Genomic DNA, 13,960 nt, shown 5'->3' with positions numbered 1-13,960 from the left:
ACCGGTCATCCCAAGGGGGGGTCCATTTTGAGGGAAAAAATACAAAATGACAAATACAGAAACTTGGTACAAAAGTGAAAATTTCTTTAGAGTGAGTATGTACAGAAATCACAATGTCACTCAAAATACCACTCATTTGCCCAAATGCCAGAAAGTACCACAAAGTCCAAAAATGACATAAAATGTTTTATTAGTTAACTGCTTGACACACCTCTATAATAATTTTTGGCTTCATTTTTATTCATTACCTCTTATGAAAATAATTTTGCAACATAATGTTTTTTAGAGAGAATAGGAAGATAATGCAGCCTTTGTTCTAGGATGAACAAAAAGACAACTATGGCATGACACACTTATAGGAGGTGCCTGGAGTTGTCAAATTCATTGAGACAGAAAGAAAGGTGGTTAACAGGAGGTGGAGGTAAAGGGGAGCAGGAGTTGTTTAGTGGGTCAGAATTTCCATTTTGCAGGATGAGAAACCTCTGGAGGTTTCTTGCACAACAAAGTGAAGGTACTTAACTGGACTATACACTTAAAAAAATGGTTAAGATGGTAAGTTTTATGTCATGTGTGTTTTACCACAATTTCAAGTTGGAGAGAGAGAGAGAGAGAGAGAGAGAGAGAGAGAGAGAGAGAGAGAGAGAGAGAGAGAGAGTTTAACCTGAAGAGAAAATATGTAATGCTGCAATACACAGAAACAGTGAACAACCTCAGACCTGGAAGAGGCAACTCTTTCTCTGCCAAGGCTGAGAGCACGCATGGCACATAGTACATTTCTAGATTTATCAGTGTTTGTAAAGAAAGTTGCTGGGTTTTCTTTTTACATTTTACAACAGCTGCAACTATCATACTGACCAAGAATGCTGTACATAGTGGGTGACAGTTGCTCAAAATTTCTTTTACTTTGTTGAATAATATCTCGAATAGATGGTTTCCAACAAGCAGGGAAGTTCCCCAGAAAATCTCTCACAGGTTTTCTTATTATGACAAACTCAAGTACACTGCCATCTGATCAGCAGTCCCTGTCACATTCAATGTAGAATCTTAAAGCGTGTGTTGGATTTTGCACCTGGCTTAGAGCACGTGGTTTGCTACTTCGTTTTGTAAACATTTTTCCCATTATTTTAATTACTTCTTTAGATACAGTTGCATTTAAATAAGGCACCTTTCTTTTCTTACTTTGACTTTTTTTTCCTAAGTGCACATGATGACTATAATAACTCCCATGAAATGTTTGTTATTTGAAGAGTAAATAATCCCTCTTGTCCAGTCTAGAGCATTTTTATTTGATCAATGTGCGTCTGACTGGACACAGCCCCCTGGGCTTTGTGTGGGTCCTCATCACTCTGGAGGCGCTCAATGTATTTTCCCAGTGTGAACATCTGCCTGATGGAAGTAGTGTTTTTCTGGCTGAAAACTGTTTTTTAAATAAAACAATGATATGCAAATGTCAGTGTTCAAAAAGACTAGCCTTGTTTCATGACAGACTATGGTTCTCATTTCACATTCAGTGGATTCTTCGTAAATATTATTGAGATCACACTTTGGTGGGGGCAAAAATCCCCACACCAACTTTTCAACAGTGCTGAATGGAACACTACTTATCACAAGTCACAATGAAGCTCAGGGTTGTGGATGGAAAAGGGGCCACATACTAAACCTGAGAAGCACAGGAGACTGAAAATAACCACATAAGATAGCATGAGGTAAAAAAATTTTATAACTATGTGGGCCATGGCGGGAAGTCACATCTTTAGCTTCCTTCATAAAGTTAATCTGTGCCTTTTCAGTGGGCCTGTCTGCTGTCTCTGCACCTAAGATAACATCTTTGGAATGTCAGTAATCCTTTTTCCAGACCAGAGCTGGAAACTGCAGAATTCCTCCTTACTATGCTGTCTCCTGATTACCATCTCTACGTGCTGTCAAGTCAACTGTTAGCTATCCTGCACCCACCTATGTGAAAGAAGTACCTGTCTCTCCAATTTACTTTTATCCAGTCCCAGAGATTTCTCCACTTTGCTTTCTCCCACCTCCTTTATCTATCAGCAATGGATTTCATGTAACCTTCCTCCTTTCATTTTTTGTATAAAATAAGCTGCAAACCGCCATTTCGGGGAGCATTTTCTCAGTCGGTTGAGATTTTGCTTCCTGGCAACTGTCATCAGTTGGGCTCAAATAAACTCATAGACTTTCTCTTAGGCTGGATGTTTTCATCAACAGGGTCCTCCTCAAAATCAATAGATTTCATTAAAATGAATCTATGGCTGACCTCCTTGCTTATTCTTTGGTAACCCCAAAACTGTGTTTTTCTTTTGCTGTTATTTCCATTTGTCTTCTGCTTTTAATTTCCTTTTGGGAAGAGTCCTGCTTCTTATAATAAGAAAAAAATGTCTTCTGCAGCAATTTTCATTATCTATATCTTTTTTGGCACTCACAATTCTTTCCCTTATCATCTATCATTCATCATGATTTTGTCTAACAACGTTTTTATTTTTATATTTTGAAGCCCCTGCCATTCTTCTTTTTTTCAGACTGAAATTTAACTCCCCCTACCATACTTCCTTTTTTGGAATATTTGATTTCTGACGTGATTGATAATTCTGGAAAAAAAATATACACACACACACACACACACACATTACACACACACACACACACACACACACATACAAATTTGAGCTGAAATTAAATCATACACAAGAGCAATTCAAATATTTTTTTTAATTGCCATTATGCTGTGTTGGGTAGTGCTGAAAAATTGTGCAATCAGATTACCGTTTCACTTCACTCCAACGGGCTCCCCTGGAATATTCTAAGCCAGCTCCTGCCTCAGGGCCTTTGCACTCACTGTGCCTTCTCTTCAGAAGGTCTTCCCTCATGACTGGCTCTCTCCCTTTGTTCATCTCTAAGTTCTGCTACACTAGAGACATCTTCCCTGATCTCCTGTCTAAGACATCACCCTTCACTTCACTCTCTATCCTATGACCCCGATTTAGCCTTCACCTTAGTACTCATCACCCCAGTATCATCATCTGTGTTTGGTTACAACCCATCTCCTCTGCTAGAATTCAAGTTCCAAGTGATCAAAGACTTCTCTTGCTAGTTTCAGGGAATCCCCAATATCTAACCTGTGAGAGAGGCTCTGTGAAAACTTGTGCAAAAAATAATGAATGAAAAGAAAAATGAATGAAATGAAACTTTCTGAATGAAACAGTGTCTCTTCCTTACCCTTTCCAGGCAAAGTCTCTGCTTGCCGGTTTGTATTAACAATTCCATCTCCCAGCACTGGCAATTTGGAGGGACTTGATCCATTTTTATCACATGAATAAATGCATGAATGTACAAATGGCCAAATAGATAATGCTCATATCACTGGAGCTTGGTGGAGATTTGTGATTTCTAACAGGGTGTGCCAGGACCCAGAGTAGTCAGTTTTGTTTTCTTTTGCAAAGTTGTCTGATGATGCCACTTTTTGTGCACAAATGCTGTGCATCAGGCCTGAATGGTGGGACTGTTCACTGAACCCTTACCCAGCCCACCTGCCCTCCGGTCAGGCTTATTTAGTTTAGTATCTTTGCTGTGTTCAGCCCGTTCAACAGCCTGCGGGTGGGCATAGCCACCATCCCATGCGGGAGTTGAACCAGCAGCCTTATTGTTAAGAGTACACACTCTATCCACTGAGCCATCCGGGCAGCAGCTCAGCTCAAGGTGCTGAGTTCAGTCTTAGTTGTGGGTGGGCACAGCCCACCATCGAACAGGCAGTCTTGTTGTTACACCAGCTGAGCATCCTGCCACCTCTTGGCAGCTCAATGACAGCTCAGCTCAGGCGCAGTGACACTGGCCCGTGGGGGAATCGAGCCAACGGCCCTGTTGCTCACAGCTCACACTCTTAAGCCAACTTTTTTGTTTTTTTAAAGATTTTTTTTTCTTTTTTAATTGGGGAATTGGGGGATGGGAACAGTGCTGGGGAATTAGGGGAAGTGGAACAGACAAGTTGCTGCTGTCCTTTTGTTCTTCAGTCTAGTTGTGGAGGACGTTGCTTCACTGGCCCAAGTTGGCACCATCATTGCGCTCTTCCCGGGCGAGGCAGATCAGTCGCCGGCTTCTGGACGGCCGCTCACTGCAGCTGCTGGCCACTCACGCTGGCTGTTGCCTGCTCACGCTGGCTGCTGGCTGCTCACGCTGGCTGCTGGCTACACACGGTAGCCCATGGCAACCCACTGCCACAGCGGCTGCAGCCTACGCCGTTGCCGGCGACTCACAGCTGCCCAGCTCCAGGTTGAGCTGTTGTTCAGCATCTTAGCTGTGTAGAGGGCAGCGTCACTGGCCCTCATATGTGGGATCCGAACCGGGGCCCTCTGGCATCCCAAGCCAGCTCTTAACCAATGCGCCACTCGGCCGGCCCCCTGTTTTCCACCTTTTGGTGATTATGAATATTGACTTTCAGTTTTGTATCACAAAGAAGCTGGAGCACCTTTTTGTGAGGTTTTTTTGTTTGTTTGTTTTTTTGTGCATTTTCTCTTTCACAAACTGCTTGTTCAGGTCCCTTCCCTGCTTTTTGTTTTGATGTTCAACTTTTTCATCTTGATCCCTTAGCCATCTTTGGGCATTAGTGATAGAATTCCTTCAGTTTTATATAATTTCACCCAGTTGGTTTTTAAACCTTATTTGTGATAAGGATTTTCATGTCTTACATTTTTTAGTGTTAATGTAATCAGATTTTATATCCTTTCATTTTATGTCTGTTGATGTTTGGATTTTCTTGAGTAAGGCATCTTCCACCCCGATGATTACAAAAATATTCTCTTGTATTGCATGGGGCTCAGAAAGGAACCCTAAGCTTGTGGTGGACACTGCACCCTTCTCTGCACCAGAAACTTTTCTCTTTCTTGAGGCCCCAGATCTTAATATTTCATGAGGGATTTAGGTCAGAGCTGAATTCAGTTGGGAGACACATGTCTAATTGGAAACGTGTGGTCCTAGAAAAGAAGTACTTTGAATGCTGCTTCCTGATCCAATCATCAGATTGTATTTCAGTTCAAAGACTCACAGCGGTTCATGAGATCAGTGCTCAACTGGAAACTAAACAATATGTATGTTGCCTGACTTGCAGGAAGTGGTCAACTTTCTTAAAAATAACTCAGCGTTGGCCTCTGTTCCGAAGACATGTTTCCAAATCATGAAAATATTTAATACTAGCTGTCTCCTTTCCAGACCATATTCTTCTGTGTTCTTCTTTCTTAGCTTTTCTCTTAGTTTTCTTGGGCTTTCTTGTTTTCTTTTTTCTTTATAAATTTTATTGGGGAACAGTGTGTTTTTCTCAGACCCATCAGCTCCAAATCAAGTCGTTGTTTTCAATCTAGTCATGGAGGGCACAGCTCACTGACTCACATGGGAATCAAACCAGCAACCCTGGTGTTATAAGCATGTTATAAGCACTGCACTCTAACCAACTGAGCCATCTGGCCGCCCTGGACTTTCTTGTTTTCTGATGTACTGGGTCCCTGTCTTAGGTCTGGGCCTCAAACTGGTGCTTGTGTGTCCACATTACAGATTTTTATACACAATAGTCATGTGGTTCTGGATTTGCTCAGTTAAACCAAATTGCACAGTGCATTAAAATCATGGCCGGGTCTTAGAAGTTTCACTTCTATTCCTTTGAGTACACACACGTATGCACATATATTCAAATAAATCATTTGTTATTTTCCTAAAGGCAGTATGTGAAAGAGTCAAAACATCATGCAAATGAGTCTCAGAGGCAGCCCCTCCCCAACAAATGTGCCCCACCTCCCCCAGCACTGCCTTTATAGAAACTCTGAAGTACCAACTCCTTGCAGACTGTGATAGGGAACCCAGTTTTTGCTTACAAAGCCAAGGAAATCCACTGAAGTGATTTAAGCAGGGGAAAGACACAATCACATTTCCATTGGGGCTTGCTACATCCTGGGGACAGGAAATATTTATATTTATGTACATATATATGTACACACATATACAATCTCCAAAACTGATCAGGAAGAATAAATATTTTTAGGGCTATAGACTTCAATGATCAAATTTTCTTCCATAATCAGACAGCCCAGTGAAAAACACTGGTTCTATTTTGCTGCATTTTCCAGTCTTTTGTTGTGTGCACATCTCCACATACAGTTTTCCATGAAATTGGCATGGGTATTTATTTGCAATTGAACATCTTTTTTATTTAATGCATGGACATTTCCACATCATGAAATATACTTTAAAATATGACTTTATTTTGAAAGAGAAAAAGAGGTTGATCCTGTTTAGGGCAGGGAGAGTGTTTATGGCCTCCATTTCACAGTCATGGTAAGGAAGTTGAACACAATTAAACAGAATTTTCTTGCCTGTCCTCTTTTCTATTATATTATTTTATTGTGGTAAGGACATTCAACATGAGATCTACCCTCTTAATAAATTTTTAAGTGTATAGTGTCATACAGCAGATTTCTAGCTTATTTGTCTTCCTTGTCAGCAATTGACTATTTCTTTTTGATTAGAAAAGGACCACCTGCTCACACTAGATTTAAAATCCTTGTGGGGATATTTTAAAGCCTTGACTGCAATGTGTGTATTTTTAAAACAAGACTGCCCAAATCTCTATCATTATAGACACTCTTGGTACATTTGGACCTCTATCCATTGAGGATAAATTCCTAGATATGGAATTAAAGAGTGGGTCCAAGAAATGAAATTTGATACAAATTGACAAATTGCTCACCACCTATAGGCAGGAGGTCTAGGACCTGGTTTATGTTTTTAAAGAGAACTGTAACTGCTTGTTGGAGAAGGGCTTTGAGGGCTAAGACTGGAAGCATGGAGACAAAGGTGGTGACTGGTTCAGATGACAGTGGTGGTGGCCAATGGTGAGAAGTGACCAACAGAAGACGAAGCTTTAAATCGGACTAGACTAAGAGACAGTGGGAGAGTTTCTGCTCCCTGAATCCCTTAGAGAGTTAACTTGAATAATCCTGGTGTCCAAGTGAGCCCTCAAGCCAACATCCTACCCTAGAATGTCACGTGATGCATGAGGTGAACAGCCGGCCAGCGTCCAAATATATCCAATTAAATAATTAGGTAACAGAATCATTTAGCTCAAATCAGGATGTCAACTGTGATCTGGAGATGCCCATTTGTAAACCATAAATATATCTTATGTGAAACGTTTTTAAATAAAAATTTCGAATCATACAACAGCAAGAAGAGTACAGTGAACACATACCTATCTATTCAATATCTGGATTCAATACCTGTGAAACTTTGGCCATGTTTCCTTTAGCCACATACCTGTGAGTCTGTTTCAAAGTTCATCATGTTAAGTGCAGACATCACGTCTCACTCCTAAATATTTCAGCTGCATCTTCAAAGAATAAGAACATCTCCTGTAACCCCAATGCCATTTTCTCACCTAAGAAATTCAGAGCAATGCCCTATATAAATGAATGAATGAAATGAGTACCTTTAATAGTCTACTCTGTCATTTAGAAAATAACATTATCTGGATGCTGTTTATCTTTTATTTAAAGTTTTATTTTGGGATAGAAATGGTGGCGTGAGGTGAGCCTCCTGAAATCTCCCATGGAATTTACAACAAATTGAACAACTATAATTCCACAGATGACTCCTTGAGCAGAAGACAGGCAAGACTAACAGACATGCAACTGAAATCACTTAAAGGTGGGGAAAATTGGGCGAGCGGGGGGAGGAGAGGAGGAGGAAGAGTGGAGGTGCAGGCCAGGCGGGCGCAGGACTCAGACTGCAGGACTCAGATGGGAACTCGGAGCTCCAAGCTCTGCATTCCGAAGCTATTGCAGTTGGGGGAGAGTGAAGAATTTGGACTGCTAGCACTCCCCTTATGGCCCACAGTCCTGCCTGAGGGATCAGCATATAACACCGCTGAACCCAATGCTCATGGCAGAGACCTCGGAGCAAAGACTGAGGGAAGAAGTGTGAAAACAGCAGTTTAAGCCCTCACTGCCAAGCAGAGGATGGAAGGCATAAGCATGGAGACTGGCTGACCCCTCCCTATCCTCCCAGAGCTCGCCCCACCCCGACCTGCCAAGTGCTAGAAGCGGAAAAGGAGCAGTGTCAGATCAAAAGAACAGAATGTTTGTAGTTCTGAGAACTGCGGCCTGCAGCCTAGACTGGCAGACCAACTGGTCCCGGAAAAGGGGAGGGAGGCTTTGGTGTGGGACTGGATGTTCTGGTGGTTGCCGCCATTGCTCAGAACCACCTCTCACAACCCACCCTGCCCCTGACCCCACCTATCTGGGTGGATCTCTGCAGGGGTAAACAGAGCTGCTGAAACACACAGGCCCTGAATCTGGTGCAGAAAGAGCTTTAGAGTTTCAGAAGCTCTCCACATCCCCCAACGGAGGTGGTGCCCTGAGACCCAGGCAATCTGCTCACAGAGGAGAAACCCACCTTCTAGGGAATTCCCCCCAATGTGTGAGAAGCCAGAGCAGTGCAGAGAAAATATAACACTACAGCGTGAGAGAGAATAAAAGGCTGCAGTAGAAGATAAAATAAAGCATTCTACCAACACCTACTGGAAAACGAAGAAAGACCTCTTCCTACCAACCTGTTGCAGAACCCACTCCTGTAGATGCCTAGCAAGAGAAATAATAATTCATTAATTGCCATGAATAACCAAGGTAACAAGGCAGCGCCAAAAGAAAATGAAAAGTCTCCAGAAAATGAACTTAAAGACATGGAAATATGTGACTTAAATGACATAGAATTCAAGATTGCAGCTCTGGAAAAACTCAACGAGATGCAAGAAAACACAGACAGGCAGTTTAATGAACTAAAAAACACAACCAAAGAACAAAATGGAGGGCCGGCCGAGTGTCACGGTGGTTAAGAGCTGGTTTGGGATGCCAGGGGGCCCCGGTTCGGATCCCACATATGAGGGCCAGTGACACTGCCCTCTCAGCTAAGATGCTGAACAACAGCTCAACCTGGAGCTGGGCTGCCTTGAGTCGCCGGAGTCAGCATAGGCTGCAGCCCCTGCTGCAGGGGGTTGCCATGGGCTACCGTGAGTAGCCAGCAGCTGCTGTGAGCAGCCGTCCAGAAGCTGGTGACTGATCTGTCTCACCCTGGAAGAGCGCAATGATGGTGCCAACTTGGGCCAGTGAAGCAATGTCCTCCACAACTAGACTGAAGCACAAAAGGACAGCAACTTGTCTGTTCCCCTCCCCCAATTCCTCAATAAAAAAATCTTAACCAAAAAAAAAAAAATTAACAGCAAATAAAGAATCCTCAAGGCAGCTAGGGAAAAGAAGACAGTAATCTACAAAGGAAAGCCCATTAGATTATCATCAGATTTTTCAGCAGAAAGCCAGGAGGGAGTGGAATCAAATATTCAAACTATTGAAAGAGAGAAATTATGAGCCAAAAATAATATATCCAACAAAGATATCCTTTAGATATGAAGGAGGAATAAAGACCTTTCCAGACATACAGAAGCTGAAGGAATTTTCTAACACATGACCTGCACTATAAGAAATACTGAAGGAGGCTTTTTGACCTGAAACAAAAAAGCAAAAGAATTCAAAACCATGAGTAGTATTATGAGCAGACAGACAGAAGCAGGAAGTGGCAACCCCTATACCAAGTAAGACACTGAAAGTATAAACACCAAGTATATACTTAAACATAACATACAGGGTAAAGAAGAAAAAACAAATTAAAAAAAGAAAAGAAAAAGACAACTTGCTACTACAGGACAGAAATCAACTCACAGCATAAGTAGAGATAATTTGTGACAACAAAAACATAAAGGGGGAAAGAATAAAGGTCTGAACAGGCACAAGGGAATGGAGAAAGGAAGTATGCTGAAGAAAATGGAATACTCTAAATACAAAACTTTCTTTTACATAAATTTAATGGTAACCACACACAAAAAAATCCAGAATTGAAATATGTAACGTAAAAAAAGAAGAAACAGAGGTAAAAATCATAGAATACCATCACACTGAAATAATAGACAAGGTAAAAATCATAGAATACCATCACACTGAAATAATAGACAGCAACAAAAAGGCAAAGAAACAATGGAGACAAAGTCCTACCAGGAAACCAAAGATAGAATAAGAAATCCTCACATATCAATAATCACCCTAAATGTAAATGAACTGAACTCACCAATAAAAAGGCACAGAGTAGCAGATGGGATCAAAAACTAAACCTGCCTCAAGAGACACATCTCAGCTACAAGGACAAATATAGACTCAAATTGAAAGGGTGGAAATTGGCATTCCAAACAAATGGTATTCAAAGAAAAGCACGTATAGCCACACTGATATCAGATGAAACAGACTTCAGGCATCCTAGAATATCAGACTATACATTCTTTTCTAGTATACATGGAACATTCTCAAGGATAGACCATATATTGGGACATAAAACTAGCCTCTGCAAATTTAAGAAGATTGAAATCATACCAAGCATATTCTCTCATCACAAGGCTTTGAAACTGGATATCAACTGCAAAAAGAAAGCAGGAAAACCACAAATACATGGAGATTAGACAACATACTTTTAAAGAATGACTGGGTCAAAGAAGAAATAAGAGGAGAGATCAAAAGATACATAGAGGGGCCGGCTGGGTGGCTCAGTTGGTTAGATTGTGAGCTCTGAGCAACAGGGTTGCTGGTTCGATTCCCACACAGGCCAGTGCGTTGCACCCAAGCTGAGCTGCCACTGAGCTGGTTAGAATGCGTGCTCTTAACAACAAGGTTGTCGATTTGACTGCTTCATGGGGTGGCGGGCTGCCCCACTTTCCCCGCAACTAGATTGAAAGCAGCGACTGAATTTGGAGCTGAGCTTGCGCCCTCCACAACTATGATTGAAGGACAACAACTTGATGTGGAGCTGATGAGTCCTGGAAAAACACAATGTTCCCCTTTCCCAATTCCCCAATAAAATCTTTTAAAAAAAATTTTTAAAAGATACATAGAAACAAATGAGAATGAAAATACATCCTACCAAAAATTTGAGGATGCAGTGAAAGCAGTTTTAAGAGGGAAGTTTATATCATTACAAGCCTATCTCAAGAAAGAAGAAAAATCCCAGATGAATAATCTCATGTTACACCTTAAAGAACTAGAAAAAGAAGGACAAATGAAGCCCAAATTCAACAGAAGGAAGGAAACAATAAAAATCATAGCAGAACTAAATGAAATAGAGAACAAAAAGACAATAGAAAAAAATTAATGCAAAACAAAGAGCTGGTTCTGTGAAAAAAATAATAAAATTGGCAAACCCTTGGGTGGACTCACTAAAATAAAAAGAGAAAAGACACAAATAAACAAAATCAGAAATGAAAGAGGGGAAGTTACCATGGACGCGATGGAAATACACAAGATTATCCAAGAATACAATGAAGGGCTATGTGCCACCAAATTCAATAACCTAGAAGAAACGGACATGTTCTTAGAAACATATAGCCTTCCTAGGCTGAATCACAAAGAATTGGAAAATCTAAATAGGCTGATTAACAGTAAGGAAATTGAATCAGTCATCCGAAACCTTCCCAAAAGCAAAAGTCCAAGGCCAGATGGCTTCACTAGGGAATTCTACCAAACATTCAAAGAGGATCTAATACCTGTCCTACTCAAAGTCTTCCAAAAAATTGAAGAAGAGACAATATTCCCTAACTCATTTTATGAAACCAACATTACCCTGATACCAAAACCTGGTAAGGATAACACTAAAAAAGAAAATTACAGACAAATATCTCTAATGAATACAGATGCAAATTCCTAAACAAAATTCTAACAAATCGAATGCAACAATGCATTAAAAAAGTTATACATCACGACCAAGTGGGGTTCATCCCAGGGGCACAAGGATGGTTCAAAACATACACAAATTGATCAATGTGATACACCACATAAACAAAATAAAGGACAAAAATTATATGATTATATCAATAGATACAGAAAAAGCATTTGACAAGATACAACATCCATTTCTGATTAAAACACTTAATAAAATGGGTATAGAAGGAAAATACCTTAACATAATAAGGCCATATATGACAAACCTCAGCTAATATCATAATTAATGATAAAAAACTGAAGCCTTTTGCTCTACATTCAGGAACACGACAGGGCTGTCCCCTATCACCTCTGCTTTGAACATAGTATTGGAAGTCCTAGACAGAGCAATCAGGCAAGAGAAAGGAATAAAAGACATCCAGATAGGGAATGAAGAAGTTAAATTGTCACTTTTTGCAGAATACATGATGCTATGTATAGAAAACCCTAAACTCCGCCAAAAAGCTATTAGAAACAATAAACGAATACAGTAAAGTTGCCGACTACAAAATCAATGTACAAAAGTCCATTGCATTCCTGTATACTAACAATAAAACTTCAGAAAAAGAAATAATGGAAATAATTCCTTTTGCAATTGCAACAAAAAGAATAAAATACCTAGGAATAAACTTAACCAAGGATGTGAATGACCTATCCTATATGCTTAAAACTATTAGAAATTTTTAAAAGAAATTGAAGAAGACACAAAGAAATGGAAAGACATTCTGTATTCATGGATTGGAAGAATCAACATAGTTAAAATGGCCATATTACCAAAAGCATTATACAGATTTAATACAATCCCAATCAAAATCCCAAAGGCATTTTTTTAAAGGAATAGAACAAAAAATCATCAGATTTGTATGGAACCACAAAACCCCAAATAGCCAAAGCAATCCTAAGAAAAAAAGAATACTGAAGGTATCACACTCCCTGACTTCAGCTTGTACTACAAGGCAACAATACTCAAAACAGTATGGCATTGGCAGAAAAACAGACACACAGGCCAGTGAAATAGAATTGAGACTCCAGAAATAAACCCACATAAATATGGACAGATAATTTTCGACAAAGAAGCCAAAAACATACAATGGAGAAAAGACAGCCTCTTCAATAAACAGTGCTGGGAGAATTGGAAAGTCACGTGCAAAAGAATGATACTAGATTGCTATCTGTCACCGTGTGTCAAAATCAACTAAAAATGGATCAAAGACCTGAACATAAGACCTGAAATAATAAACTTCATAGAAGAAAACATAGGAACTAAACTTATGGACCTTGGATTCTAAGAGCATTTTATGAATTTGACCTCAAAGGCAAGAGAAGTAAAAGGTAAAATAAATGAATGGGACTATATCAAACTAAAAAGCTTCTGCACAGCAAAAGAAGCCATCAACAAAATAAAGAGGTAACCAACTGAATGGGAGAAGATATTTGCAAACAATGCCTCCGATAAGGGGCTAATATCCAAAATATACAAGGAACTCATACAACTCAACAACAAAAAACAAATAATCTAATTTTAAAATGGGCAGAGGACCTGAATAGACATTTCTCCAAAAAAGATATACAGATGGCCAATAGACATATGAAAAAATGCTCAACATCACTAATCATCAGAGAAATGCAAATAAAAATCACAATGAGATATCACCTCACACCAGTTAGAATGGCTATCATCAACAAGACAAATAATAACAAGTGTTGCAGAGGCTGTGGAGAAAAAGGAACCCTCATACACTGTTGGTGGGAATGCAGATTGGTGCAGCCGCTGTGGAAGGCAGTGTGGAGATTCCTCAAAAAATTACAAATAGAATTACCATCGGGCCAGCAAGCCCTCTCTTGAGTATCTACTCCCAAAATCTGAAAACATTTATCCTTAAAGATATATGTACTCCAATGTTCATTGCAGTTTTATTTATGGTCGCCAAAACATGGAAACAACCAAAGTGTCCTTTGATAGATGATTGGATAAAGAAGTCGTGGTATATATACACAATAGAATACTATTCTGCCATAAGAAAAGATGAAATAGTGCCATTTGCCACAACATGGATGGATCTTGAGATTATAACTCTAAGTAAAACAAGTCAGACAGGAAAAGTAGAGAACCATAT

Source organism: Hipposideros armiger, unplaced genomic scaffold, assembly GCF_001890085.2.
Source record: "Hipposideros armiger isolate ML-2016 unplaced genomic scaffold, ASM189008v1 scaffold_813, whole genome shotgun sequence".
In the NCBI taxonomy this organism is placed as follows: Eukaryota; Metazoa; Chordata; class Mammalia; order Chiroptera; family Hipposideridae; genus Hipposideros; species Hipposideros armiger.
Note: the sequence above shows the minus strand (reverse complement) of the source record.